Consider the following 14,270-nt stretch of genomic DNA (forward strand, 5'->3'; position numbering starts at 1 on the left):
GTATATTAAATTGGCTAATTCAATAAACATTCTATGAGTAACACACACACACACACACACACACACACACACAAAGAGTTATTCTAGCATATAGGACTTACAGGCTATGATCACTGCCCTTTATTTTTGCATTTCCTCTTTCATCAATTGTTTTGTTTTGTTGGTTGCTTTTATGCAGACCTCCTAAGTTCAACACTATGAATTTCCTAAACAGTTATTATTCCATTACAGAACATCTTTACCAATTTACATTCTATAAATCATGGGTATTCAAATATACTTTCAGCTAAACAACATGAGGTTTCGAATCCAACACTGCTTTCAAAAATTGGATATGTCTGGTAAAGCAAAATTCCTAAACAGTTATTATTCCATTATAGAACATCTTTACCAATTTACATTCTATAAATCATGGGTATTCAAATATACTTTCAGCTAAACAACATGAGGTTTCAAATCCAACACTCTGCTTTCAAAAATTGGATATGTCTGGTAAAGCAAAATTACTCACAAGAAAGTAAATAACTGAAATGTTGTTTTAAGAAACAAAACATGATGAATGCTGTCAGTCAATAGCAAATGGTAAGTTGCCAGATGTAGTAGTAACCTACTTTCCAACTTTGTTCATTTTAGTCTGAGTGTGTAAGAGAGAAGGAAGGAGAGAGAGAGAGAGAGAGAGAGAGAGAGAGAGAGCACAATGTCATCATCATCATCATCAATGCTGACAACAAAGATAATGACATCATAGATGGATGATGATAGCAGTTGCAAGGATACAGAGAGGACTAAAATGTCAAAAATGTCTTGTTAGGTCAAACATTAGCTTCTATAGTCTTGCATAGTATATCTGCTGAAGAAGAATGCATAACTATGCAGCATAACACACACACACACACTTGTATATGTATTTATGTATGCATACATGAGTATAAATATATATATGTATGTATATACATGCATATATACAAGTGTGTGTGTGTGTGTGTGTGCATACACAAACGCATACATATATCAAAGATAACATTAAGGAACGTAAAACAAAGTGTTAAGGTCTAAAATAACAATAAAAGAACAACAATAAAGAATAAGAGTATGTGAAATGAGGACTAGAATCCAATTATATGAAGACTTAAAAATAAAACAATCAAGAAATAACTAATTTCTACATGCCTGCACAATGTATGCAGCCAGAATATCTCAAAATTACAACTGTCAAATAGAAGTCTGAGACAAATTATTTATTTTTTTTATTTATTTCATTTATAAGACAAAATTATTTAAACAAACAGATGTAAATACATTTCAGTTCTCTCTTGTGCAGGTAAAAAAAAAACAATTTACCCCATTCTCCCTCCATCCAAATATTTTACAATGTTTAAATTAGTTGAATAGTAGTTAAAAATTCAGACATTTAAGTTCTACAACTGGATCCCTTTCCCTAAAATAAATCTACCCGCTTAAACCAAAGAAGCAGATACTTCTCTATTTTTCCTTCATGTCAAAGGAGATGATGAGCTGACCATGTATATATGTATATTTATATATAGAGAGTGGCTGTGTGGTAAGTAGCTTGCTTACCAACCATATGGTTCCGGGTTCAGTCCCACTGCGTGGCACCTTGGACAAGTGTCTTCTACTATAGCCTTGGGCCGACCAAAGCCTTGTGAGTGGATTTGGTAGACAGAAACTGAAAGAAGCCCGTCGTATATATGTATGTGTGTCTGTGTTTGTCCCCCCAACCTTGCTTGACAACCGATGCTGGTGTGTTTACGTCCCCGTAACTTAGCGGTTCGGCAAAAAAAGACCGATAGAATAAGTACTAGGCTTACAAAGAATAAGTCCTGGAGTCGATTTGCTCGACTAAAGGCGGTGCCACAGCATGGCCGCAGTCAAATGACTGAAACAAGTAAAAGAGTAAAGAGTATATATATGCTGTATATTTATCAAGAAGGGGGGAAAAAGGTGGTGTGTGAGTAAGTGAGTGTGTGTGTGTGTGTGTGTGTGTGTGTGTGTGTATATGTATATATATATATATATATATACACACACACACATACATACACACCCATCCTCTACACCCACATATCAATTGATGTATAAAACATATTTTATTGATTTTCTGTTTAATTACTTAAAAGAGTGTCAGAAGGGGTCATACGAAATGCCATTCGTATCAATATCAATAACAATTAGTTATAAACTTGGTTAACGGTATACTGTTCTTCATTTCTGTTCAATTCTATGTAATCAAATAGTCAAAACTGTTTGGATCTATCTCATAGATACAAGCTTAATCTTTTCTATGAGCAAAAATTCAAGTTCATCAACCTAATTTGGCCTTAAAGCAACAGTAAGATTTTGCACCTAAATCCAATTAATACTACTGGAGTTTAAATTAACATCCTATTGTTTTGCTAATGACAAAAATGAATAGCGAAGCAAAATAGAAAAAGAATTCAACATGTCTTAACTAATATTTTATCTAAAAAGGCAGAGAGCTTGAAGCGAAATTCAACTCCCAACCTGCCAACCCCATCCTCGTTTGTATCTCCCAAAAACACAAGAAATGGGGTGTGGGGTGGGGGATATAAAATGAAAACTTTTGAAACTAATAAAAGAACAAAAATATATTTCGCAAGAATATTCGACTGACATGTGTCAGAGAAAAGAATTAGGTACCGACCAAGTCTCAAGGCGAGATAATCTTAGTGCAACAGATTGTCTTCAGAGAGAAGTCTGAACAAATAAGACTTGTTTTAATACTTTGAGAGTGGGGGAGGTGGAAGAGGAAGGGAATGAGCAAGTGATTCTTATTTCAAGAAAAATAAAAATAAAGCGAGAGATGATATAAATCAATCTGAATAAATGTATTGATGACCCAATGAAATTTGATTTGGATGACAACTGCCAATGAGTGAACTGGTAACAAGATGTTTAAGAGAAAGATTGAGAGGGATAAAATGGATTTAAAGATAGATCTGAATAGACAAAGGAATGAAATCCTTAAAGAAGTCTATCATGTCTGAATAATAAATACAAATGAAACCAAAAAAAGTTCACTATCAGTCCTATGTTAGGACTATTTTTAATCGAGTCCAAACAACTAAGTCACAATTTCTTATTTCTTTAGTGCCCACAAGGGGCTAGACATAGAGGGGACAAACAATGATAGACAAAGGGATTAAGTCGATTACATTGACTCCAGTGCGTAACTGGTACTTAATTTAACAACCCCGAAAGGATGAAAGACAAAGTCGACCTCGGCGGAATTTGAACTCAGAACGTAACGGAAGATGAAATACTGCTAAGCATTTCGCCCGGCGGGGTAACGTTTCTGCCAGCTCGCCGCCTAAGTCACAATTTCTACATACTGCACCAATGATGATTCCTTCACAACTATATGCATGCACATAAGTATGGACATTTATCAAAAATAATTTTCACATTACATAAAAACTTAAAACAAAACTGGTTTCCAAATGAGGGCCTTGATTATTCATAATGTACTTAACATGTTTGATACCAACCTGCCCAAAACCAGCCCTGCTTCCACAATACAAACTTTCTATATAAAGTGATCTGAATTAAAATTTCTCATTACAATTTCATGTTTAAATTATGTTTAAATCACCAGCTTAGTATTGGCCAAGATATTTTAGTTAATTCTTTATTACCGTAAATCCTTGAGTATACTCTGCATTTTTTCCCCAAAATTTAAAGGTCAAAATCCCTAGTGCATACTATATACGAGGTTAAAAATGAAGAATATTTCCTAAGCAATGTCCGAGTCTTTATTTGCTGTCCGGCAATGTTTATTCAGATGCATTTTTATGTCAAGTGCGAAAATACCTTAAGCTAATACCTTAAGCTATATTTATTTTTCACTGATGTTATTACTGTTATATATACAATAATAATAAAAGACGTTTACCAACCACATGGTTCCGGGTTCAGTCCCACTGCGTGGCACCTTGGGCAAGTGTCTTCTACTATAGCCTCGGGCCAACCAAAGCCTTGGGAGTGGATTTGGTAGATGGAAACTGAAAGAAGCCCGTCGTATATATGTATATATATATATATGTATGTATATGTTTGCATGTCTGTGTTTGTCCCCCCCAACATCGCTTGACAACCAATGCTGGTGTGTTTATGTCCCCGTAACTTAGCGGTTCGGTAAAAGAGACCGATAGAATAAGTACTAGGCTTACAAAGAATAAGTCCTGGGGTCGATTTGCTCGACTAAAGACGGTGCTCCAGCATGGGCGCAGTCAAATGACTGAAACAAGTAAAAGAGTAAAAAGAGAAAGAGTATATAGGTTTACAAACCAAAGACGTTATATAGACCTCCTTGACTCAAGTTAGAGAAGGGGTGCGTATTATACACAAGGTTTAGGTTTTTCAGATGTACAGCCCCCTGAAAATCCCCTGCGTATTATACTCAAGGGCGGATTATACTCGAGGATTTACGGTATTTTCAAAATTAATTGAAATAAAGAGGATGTAGTGCAATAGAAATATGGTTACAAAAAGATTAACAAGAACTAAGTTACCTACCATGCCAGTTAGAATGTAGTTATTACTAAAAAATTTAATAAAGGAAAAAACTACAGAAATTATGCCACAACTCTCATAACAGGAGTTATACAAATATCTAAATTATCTTGTAGATGTTATGTGAACAACCAAATGACAAACAGATGTGTCAAAACCAATGTTGCAGATCAACAGAAACAGTCAAAAACATTTAGGAAATCACACTAGCTTAACATGAAAATACATCAACAATGACAAGTATGTCTGTATGGTTAAGAAGCTTGCTTTGCAACTAGTGATTCCAGGTTCAATTCCACTGCTCAGTACCTTGGACCAAGGGTTTTCAAACTTTTTGACTTGCGGACCCCTTTATATTTCAGGCTTTACCTTAGGGATCCCCCTTATAAACGCTTATGAAATTTATACATAAATATTTGCTTAAAATAACATATATTTTTACATTTATTTATCTAACAAATAGGTTTATTGTCAATTAAAAGATTTCGATTAAAAAACATATATAAAATCAAATTGCCCATAAAAAGTATTTGCTGTCCACAGACCCCCTGTCTTGTCCTTGCGGACCCACTGTGGTCCGCGGACCACAGTTTGAAAACCCCTGCCTTGGACAACTATCTCCTGCTTCAGTCTGTGACTGGCTAATTGCTTATGAGTGAAATTTGCTATATGGTTGCATGGTTAAGAGGTTTGCTTTGTAACCAGTAGTTCCAAGTTTAATTATTCCACTCCACAACACTGGGTGAGTGTCTTCTGTTAGCCTTGCACCGACTAATCCATTGCAATTGGAATTTGGTGTATGGAAACTGTGCAGAAGCCCATAATGTGTATGACTTTGATTTCTGGACTGAGTAGTGTGTTGTGTCCTTGAGCATTGTATGTGTTTGTGTGTGCATATGAGAGAGAGAGAGAGAGAAAGAGAGAGAGAGAGAGAGAGAGAGAGAGAGAGAGAGAGAGAGAGATTTGATACAAGTAGGGTATGAGATGAGGAAGATTAGTCTGCTATTTCTAACAAAACTAATCAAATGACAACACCAGAGGCTTGCTAGTCTACAAAATATGTTTATAAAGACAGTACCCCATAGCAACATTGTTAGCATTACCAGCACACTCAGACGACGAGTAGACATCACTCTACAACTAAATACCAGCAACTAATTGCATATTAATCTGTCCTTTTAGGAATAAATACATCAGCAGAAAACTTTTAGCAACAAAGGAAAACATAACAACAAAAACCAGAAACAACAACAACAGCAGCAGCAATTACAACATCATCATCATACCAGCACTATTAATAAAAGTAAAATACCACAACAAAGTTGGAGCAGTAACAAGTTTGTGATCACAGAACAGAATATCTAGTCAGCTGTGTCTGTAACTCTTTAAAGATATTGATTTCTGGCCACACTAAACTTAGCTTCACTGTGTTAGTTTGCCCTTGCAGCAAGCCTGCACCACTAGCAGACAATGCAAATACAAAGCTTTCAAGAAAGCAAATGGAAGAGGAGGAAGAGGAAGAGGAGGAGGAATAAAGTCTTTCAGCTTTGTTTATAATATTTTTAATGTCTCAATGATGGAAAGAAAAGAGGGGAAAAAAGGGAAGAAACAAAAACATATAAAATTTCTTACATCATGAGTAACGATAGTAAATCTGCTGTTGATTTTGTAATTTAGTTATGAAATCCTAGGTTTATAAAGAAGCGGGGAAACTGGAGGTGATAGTACTTACTGCTTTGCAAAAGCCGTTAGAGAAGAAATAAAAGAAAATCCAAAGAAGAATGAGAAGTGAGTTAGAGATCTGATTTGCCAAGAATATACCGTTACACCAATTCCACAACAAAATATTATGGGCTGGTTTTGCTTACACACAGAGGCATTATTTCAGAGGAACAAGTTGTGTCATTTATTTCCCTCAGTCCCCATACACACCTCAGGTATTGACTACGTGAGGAGTGAATGAAATAAACTATACTTCGGTTCTGATACATCGTGTGCTTATTTATGTCTGTCTGTAGTCAACAGCACTCATCATAATTAAATATTTGTTTATAACCGGAGGTCAAATATTTTAACTAATTAATTATATTAATATTACTAATAGGATGAGCATTATTAGTAAGCTGCTGCATATTAAAGCCCTAATAGAGTTTCAATACCTATTTGAAACTGTTGTCACATCACAGAGCTTTTGCACCTAGACAAGAAGAAACATTATCAAAGCAGAGAGCTGCAAGAATTGTTGGAGCATCAAACATTTAACAGCATTTCTTCCTGCTCTTCATTTTCTGGGTTTAACTACTGCCATGGTCAACTTTGCCTGTTCCATTCATTTGACTGTGGCCATGCTGGAGCACCGCCTTTAGTTGAGCAAAACGACCCCAGGACTTATTCTTTGTAAGCCTAGTACTTATTCTATCGGTCTCTCTTGCCGAACTGCTAAGTTACAGGGACGTAAACACACCAGCATCAGTTGTCAAGCAATGTTGGGGGGACAAACATATACATACATACATATATATATAATGGGCTTCTTTCAGTTTCCCTCTACCAAATCCACTCACAAGACTTTGGTCGACCCGAGGCTATAGTAGAAGACACTTGCCCAAGGTGCCACGCAGTGGGACTGAACCTGGAACCATGTGGTTGGTAAGCAAGCTACTTACCACACAGCCACTCCTGCGCCTATCACCACAAAAATTTTAAATCAAATCTTGGTTAAAGATTTATTGAATGAATACAATATGTATATTGTAGTTTTTTAAAAAGGGATACAAAGGTGAAGAAAGCTGAAAATACTGTGTATGTACATAAACATAAGTACCTCTATATGCATGAATATTAACATGGGAAAGATGAGAAAGACAAAAGAAGATATTAGGTTGCTACTGGCTCTCTAAAATAGTTGGCAGGTGTCAGAGAATCAGTTGAAAGAATTGGATATTCTGAACCAAAATATAGTAAAGGCTTTGCATGTGAGATTATGTTTTAGTAGGTGAAACTATTTACTGTTGCAAAATGCAAGAACACTGATGGAACTGTTCAACACTACAGCATAGCAGGACTGCATGAGAGCAGAGAAAAAAAAATAACATAACAAATAAATGAATAAATTTCAAAACTTAAGGTGTGTCGAAAGAAGGAAAAAGAAAAACAAAAAAAAATGGTGGAGAAATGGGTAAGAAAGAGGGGGGTGCTTAAGAGAAGACCAAGATATATAGGTGCATAGCAGTACAAGGGGAAGGTGATAGAGCAGGGGCTGATGGGAGAATATGGAAGAAAAACAGATTGTATGTTTTATGGAGCTAGAAATGGAGAGGTAGAAGGAGGAATGGTGGGCTGAGACGGGGGGGGGGAAGGGAAAGGGATGAGGGAAATGTGAGGAAATGGAAGAAGGAAAGGAGAACTAGAGAAGCAAGAGGGAAGAGAAGAGATGGACAAAAAGAGGTTAATTAGAAAAAGGAATAAAAAAATAAGTGGAAGGGGAAGATGGAATGAAAAAAACCTCAAAAATATAAATAAAAGAGGTGTGTAAGATTTAAGACAGAAGGAGGTAAGAGAAGTAAAAGGAGGAAGGGGTTAAATAGAGACATGTTGGAAGGGAGTTAGAGGGAGTAAAATGGTAAGTAGAAGAAGAATTTATGGGAGGTGATAAGGAGGTGGAAACAAGCAAAGTAATAAAAGTTTTAAACAAAGGTAGGCAACAAAGAGAGAGATGGCGCGGGGGGGGGGGGGCAGAGAAGACAGAATTCAACATAATGGAGAAAGACTAAGATGACCATGGTAGATGAGATACCAATGGGACAGCAGGGGTGAGTGGGATGGGAATGAGACAGGTGGAGTAGGAGAGGAGGGTAAAGGTGGGACAGCAGAGAAGATAAGATAAGACTTAGAGATTGAGGGAAGAAAAGATGAGGACTTGACAGTTGGGGAAAAAGAAATAACAGTGGTAAAGTGATAGTTATGAGAGAGAATGAAGAGAGATGTAAGATGAGCTGAGGTGCTAAGACAAAGAAACATAATAGTAATAAGGAGCTGAGGTGCTAAGACAAAGAAACATAATAGTAATAAGGAAATGAGAGAGAGAGAGAGAGAGAGAGAGAGAGAGAGGGAGAGAAAGAGAGAGAGAGAGTAGATAATGAGAAGAGAGAGAGGACGACAAGCAATAACTGTTAGTGTTGAGTTAAGGTTAGTTGATAATTGAAAAAGCAATATTGAAAGAGTAGTTAAGACACACACGGAAAAGTCATCAGAAGAGACCTGACTAAAATGAAAGCTCACATGAAACAGAAAGAACAGATAAAGTAACTATTTGCAGGTAGTTAAAATTCATCAGTTAATAATAATAATAATAATAACAAGGCCAACTGCATAAAAGTAATGAAACATCAACATATGGCAAGTGTAACTTTTCAATTTCAAGAATGTAATTGAAAGAAAAAGGAGGTGGAAGGGGATTAACTTGAATATCATTCACAGTTTACAGGTACATTGCACCAACAGTTGAGAAGGAGACAAGGGCTCACACATTATGGCACCTTGGGTGAGCATCTTTCACTATAGCTTTTGGCCAATCAAAGACTTGTGAGTAGGTTTTGGTGTCCCTTTATCTGGACCTTCATTTTTAATCTGTTAAAAATATGTCTGCCGTGGAAACATTACCTTACTTGGAAACTGGTGAGGGTTGGCAGCAAAAAGAGCATCCACCCATAGAATATTTGTCTCAACAAATTCCATCTGACCTATGAAAGCATGGAGTGGCTGTGTGGTAAGTAGCTTGCTTACCAACCACATGGTTCCAGGTTCAGTCCCACTGCGTGGCACCTTGGGCAAGTGTCTTCTACTATAGCCTCGGGCCGACCAAAGCCTTGTGAGTGGATTTGGTAGATGGAAACTAAAAAGAAGCCCATCATATATATATATATATGTGTGTGTGTGTGTGTGAGTGTGTATGTGTGTGTGTTTATGTATGATGTTGGTGTGTTTATACCCCTCAGCAGTTCGACAAAAGAGACCAATAGAATAAGTACTAGGATTACAAAGAATAAGTCCTGGGGTCAAATTGTTTGACTAAAGCTGGTGCTCCAGCATGGCCACAGTCAAATGACTGAAACAAGTAAAATAATAAAAAAATATAATATACACGTGAATTAACCCTTTAGCATCCAGATTATTCTGTCAAATGTGATGCTTATTTATTCAGTCTTCTGAATTAATCATGCATTATTTTGTAGCTTCGAGATTTCAATGATGTGAATATTTGTTTTTAGAATGACATTGTAGCATAAGTGTGAGAGGCTGGATCTGGCCAGTTTGAACATAAAACAGGTAGAGTATTTGGGCCGGATATGGCCAGTTTAATTGCTAAAGGGCCATATTTCTAAAAAAATCCATCATATACAATAGGTTTTCTAAGAATATTTCAGAAGCCATTGCCTCTTCAATTGTCCCTCTTATTCTTCAACTGTCAATAAATTTGACTGCGAGATTTTTTTTTTTTTTTTATGACTACATCTGCTTCGATTGCAAACCTAAAGTCAGTCTATGAAGTTGTTTTCATTCAATACTGAAATTATACTCCTTTTTGTGGCATTCTCTCTTATCATCACCCTTCACTGACATTTGTGCGCCAGAAGACTATAGAAGACTGTTAATTATTTTAAGAGACAATATTAATTTCATTTTTACTTAAAACTCGATTTGATTCTAGCATTCAGTTCAAAGGTTATTTCTCTACAATATTTTCTCACCCTCTTTTTCTCCCCTATATAAACACACACACACACACACATATCTATATCCTTCCACTATCATCCTCCTCATAACTATTCATAGACAGACAGTTCTCAATCTCCTCACTGTCATTTCGTTCAGATATTTCTTAAGTTCTTTAAGTGTCACCGGTTAGTCAGTTCAAAAAAATTAGCAAAGCAAATATTCAAGATTGAATTCAAAAAACAGAGACAACAAGAGGCAACAGATAGACATCAGTCCTGCTTTAATGTTGATGCTTCCAGATACACCAGGAGCAGGAAGTAACAAAAAGTGTGCACTGTGCAGAGTCTCTTTCTGCACAAACAAGCAGACATAAGGAAACTTAGAAACAATTTTATGCATGCCTCAGTACTGATGTTGCAGTCATTCTATGACCAGACAAGAGTCTACTGAAGGAAAACAAATAAACAAAACCCACTATCATTCATTACAGCCGACTTGTTAAATGCTGGAGTCAATTATACAGTAAACAGGAGCTGCTCTTCTTTTAGTGCTTTTGATTGGTTATATGTCAGAGGTATACCAACATTGTAAAGTGAAGAAGTGAAATATGCTTAATGTGTTATTTTAGTATTGTAGCACACCTTTCAGGGCCACTGAAAATACTGTAGTTAGCATACACAGAAGAGTCCTAACATTTCCCATAGATGATTAGAGTCTATGACTCAGTATTTCAGACATCTTTTAGGGTTAACACCTAAACAGAAATGAGCTTCGTGCCAATAGTCAAAGTACACGATAAGCTTACTATTGGACTGGATCATTCAACTCCAAGTAATTGAGCCTCCAGAATTCTTGTAGGCTCTTTTTTTCTTTCTTCTTTTTTTCTATTTTTGTGGGAAATATGCATCAACAGGATACTGTTGTAATTACATGAAAGACACCAGATTTTATATCATACTGAAGATGAAACATTTTACAAAGAGATGAACCATTTTACAAACAATTAAGTAAACATTTTTAAATATGTACTTGTAGCTGGTCTTTGCTGTGGACTCCAGAGATTCATTGATGTAGATAAGTGACTACAAGGACAACATGCAGTGAACCAAACTGCTTTGGAGTTGCCTTAGATTATGGGTGACCAAATGTATAGAAAGAGAGAAGCATTGACCTGAAATTTCTGGACAACATTAAGAAAGTAAAAAGGACACACAAATTACCTGCTCTTCAGTATCCACTCATCTATGTGCCTGGACGAGATGGATATCTCTCTGGAATAGTTTCACAGACTGAGTGAACAAAAACTGTATCATAAATGGACTGTTATGTATACCATTTCATAGTTCAGAATAATTGTTTCAACCACTTGTAAAATTTTATTTTGCCTATATGCTATTGTTATATACACCAAGGAGACAGAAAGGTTTGTGGTACTTAGTCAGCGCTGGTTTAACCCATTAAACAAAATAAGCATATACTTAGGGACGGGGACACCACAGAAATGAAAATGATTTACGGCACGAAAGAAATCACTTTAAACTTGCTAAAATGATATTCATAATCCTTTATCTCTACTAAGTAGAGAAGCAGAAGTTTTACATAAAATTAATTTTAATGATATCATCAAAGACTTTGCAATTAAAACAAAAACAAACAAAAAAACGGAGGAAAAAACTTTTCGAGTATAAATAAAATGGAAGCATTCAAAAATAAACATTATTTTCCATCTTACTGTGAATTTTGTTTCATTTTGAAAAATAAAAATTTATTTTATGTTTTAGTATTGTTTACATTTTGAACCATTTACATTTACTTGAGGGCACCAAAACCCTTTAAGTGCTTAGGGCCCCTATGGGTCTTAATCCAGCCCTGTAACACTGTGTTGCTACATCCACTATCTGTTAGTGATTCTCTACTCCTGACAGATGGCACCCTTGCCCCAATCAGGCAAATACCCTCCAGTCCATGGGTCTGTATGGGTAGTCATTACTGGTGACGGTTTCATGAGGTTGCAGTGTAAATCCTACTGCAACCTCTTTTAGTTGCCTTTAACGACACACAGAGGAAGAGTTAGGCATAACAGGCATCAGATGTGGAGTGCAAGAGAGACGACTGCACTGGTATGGTCATGTGATGTTAATGGACGAGGACAGCTGCGTGAAGAAGGGCTGATCTCTAACTGTGGAGGGAACCTGTGGTAGAGGTAGATCCAGGAAGAAATAGGACGAAGTGGTGAAGCATGATCTTTGAACTTTGGGCCTCACAAAGGCAATGACTGGTGACCGAGACCTTTGGCAATATGCTGTGCTGTGTCAAGCCAAGTGAAATTGTAGTGTTGGCTGATGTTACATAACTGGCACGCATGCTAGTGGCACGTAAAGAGCACCTTTCGAGCGTTGGGCCTCACGGAATCTGAGTTCCTTTTGAGTGTTGGGCCTCAAAGAGGCTAAGTTCCTTTCAAGCATTGGGTCTCATGGAGGCAATGACTGAGACCTTTGGCATTATGTCGTGCTTGAGAAGAAGACCTATTAAGCCAACCAAAATTGAAGTTGTGGAAGATACTGGTGTCATGCAAATGGCACCTGTACCAGTGGCACATAAAAGCATCCATAACACTCTCAGAGTGGTTGGCATTAGGAAGGGCATCCAGCCATAGAAAAACCATACCATATCAGACTGGAGTCTGGTACAGCCTTTGGGTTTACCAGCCCTGGTCAAACTGTCCAACCCATGCCAGCATGGACAACAGACGTTAAATGATGGTAATGGTGATGATGTATCACCACTAGCGCCCTGCCTGTTGCCCTGAAAAGAAATAACAAAAACTTCATAGTGTTTGCAAGTGGGGATTAACTCTGTCTTTCTGTTAATTATAAGTGTGGAGTGATTTATAATACAATATTTCTCAATCAAACATAAATTACATCATTTTACACAATTATTGTAAGGGATGCCTTGTCCAAGATAAACTATGCAATGTCAGCAGCTCACCTCCATCTCTTTTTGCTTTGGAAGAGTTGTACTGGTCTTTTTTTTCAGACAATATTTCAAATTTTCAGTTAAGCTGTTGCAAAACTCAGTATTGTTGTTTACTTCAGTTACAGCGACCTGATAGACAATACAGCTGCACACACACCAAAGGCTTGACTAATATTCTGACAATTACAGCTGTCATCTCTTGGGTTTGTATTGTTTTGATAAGGATCCTACAGTTATGCAAGAAAATTATGCTTTCTAATAGAAATTATTGTGGAATAACTGGCTTTAAATTCAACTATATATATATATATATATATATATATATATATATATATATGGGAGAATATACAAATAATAACAACAGACGAGGACAGGTGGTGTAAATAACAAAAGGATATATTAGTATGATGCTCGGGAATACGGAAAGTCTTTGACGTTTCGAGCTACGCTCTTCAACAGAAAGAATACGGAGACAAGGAGAAAAACACGGAGAAAAAAAATTGAATAGTGTTCAGTCAACGGTCAATCATATATATATATATATATATATATACATATACATGCATACAGATATATACACACACACATATACATGCATAGATATACACACACACACACACATATATATATATATTATATATATATATACATAGTTATGATGATGATGAGATATATATATACACACATACATACATATATATATAAGGCGCGATACTGCCCTGCAATAGTAAGCACTTGGATATAAATACGTAGGTATACATCCATTAGTATATTGGATGTTTATTATCCCTTAGATGGTTGCTTAATATCTAACTCATATATACATATATATATATATATATATATATATATATATATATATATATATATATATATACACACACACACACACACACACACATATTACAAAACCACAAAATCCTTTAAAATAATATAAATTAGAAAAGACAACTGTCACTGTCTAAACACTGAGTCATGTCCCTTGGATAACCAGTGCATGAGTAACTTCACCATGTATTAAA

General features: G+C 36.2%; 1 protein-coding gene across 10 annotated transcripts in view; it reads right to left on the reverse strand.

Moving 5' to 3' along the window:
• Positions 1 to 14,270, reverse strand: part of LOC106871219 (uncharacterized) — a 184,726-nt gene that overhangs the window by 39,363 nt on the left and 131,093 nt on the right. The window contains exon 1 of one of the 10 annotated variants that reach the window (XM_014917569.3): positions 512 to 645. The exons of 8 other annotated variants lie outside the window; for them this stretch is intronic. The gene's annotated coding sequence lies outside the window, so the exon portion shown is untranslated. Of the gene's footprint in view, positions 1 to 101; positions 217 to 511; positions 646 to 14,270 lie in introns of those variants that run through there. One more of the 10 variants, XM_089347666.1, reaches the window with a different exon arrangement.

Source organism: Octopus bimaculoides, chromosome 2 (assembly GCF_046866305.1).
Source record: "Octopus bimaculoides isolate indiv1 chromosome 2, ASM4686630v1, whole genome shotgun sequence".
NCBI classification, from domain to species: domain Eukaryota; kingdom Metazoa; phylum Mollusca; class Cephalopoda; order Octopoda; family Octopodidae; genus Octopus; species Octopus bimaculoides.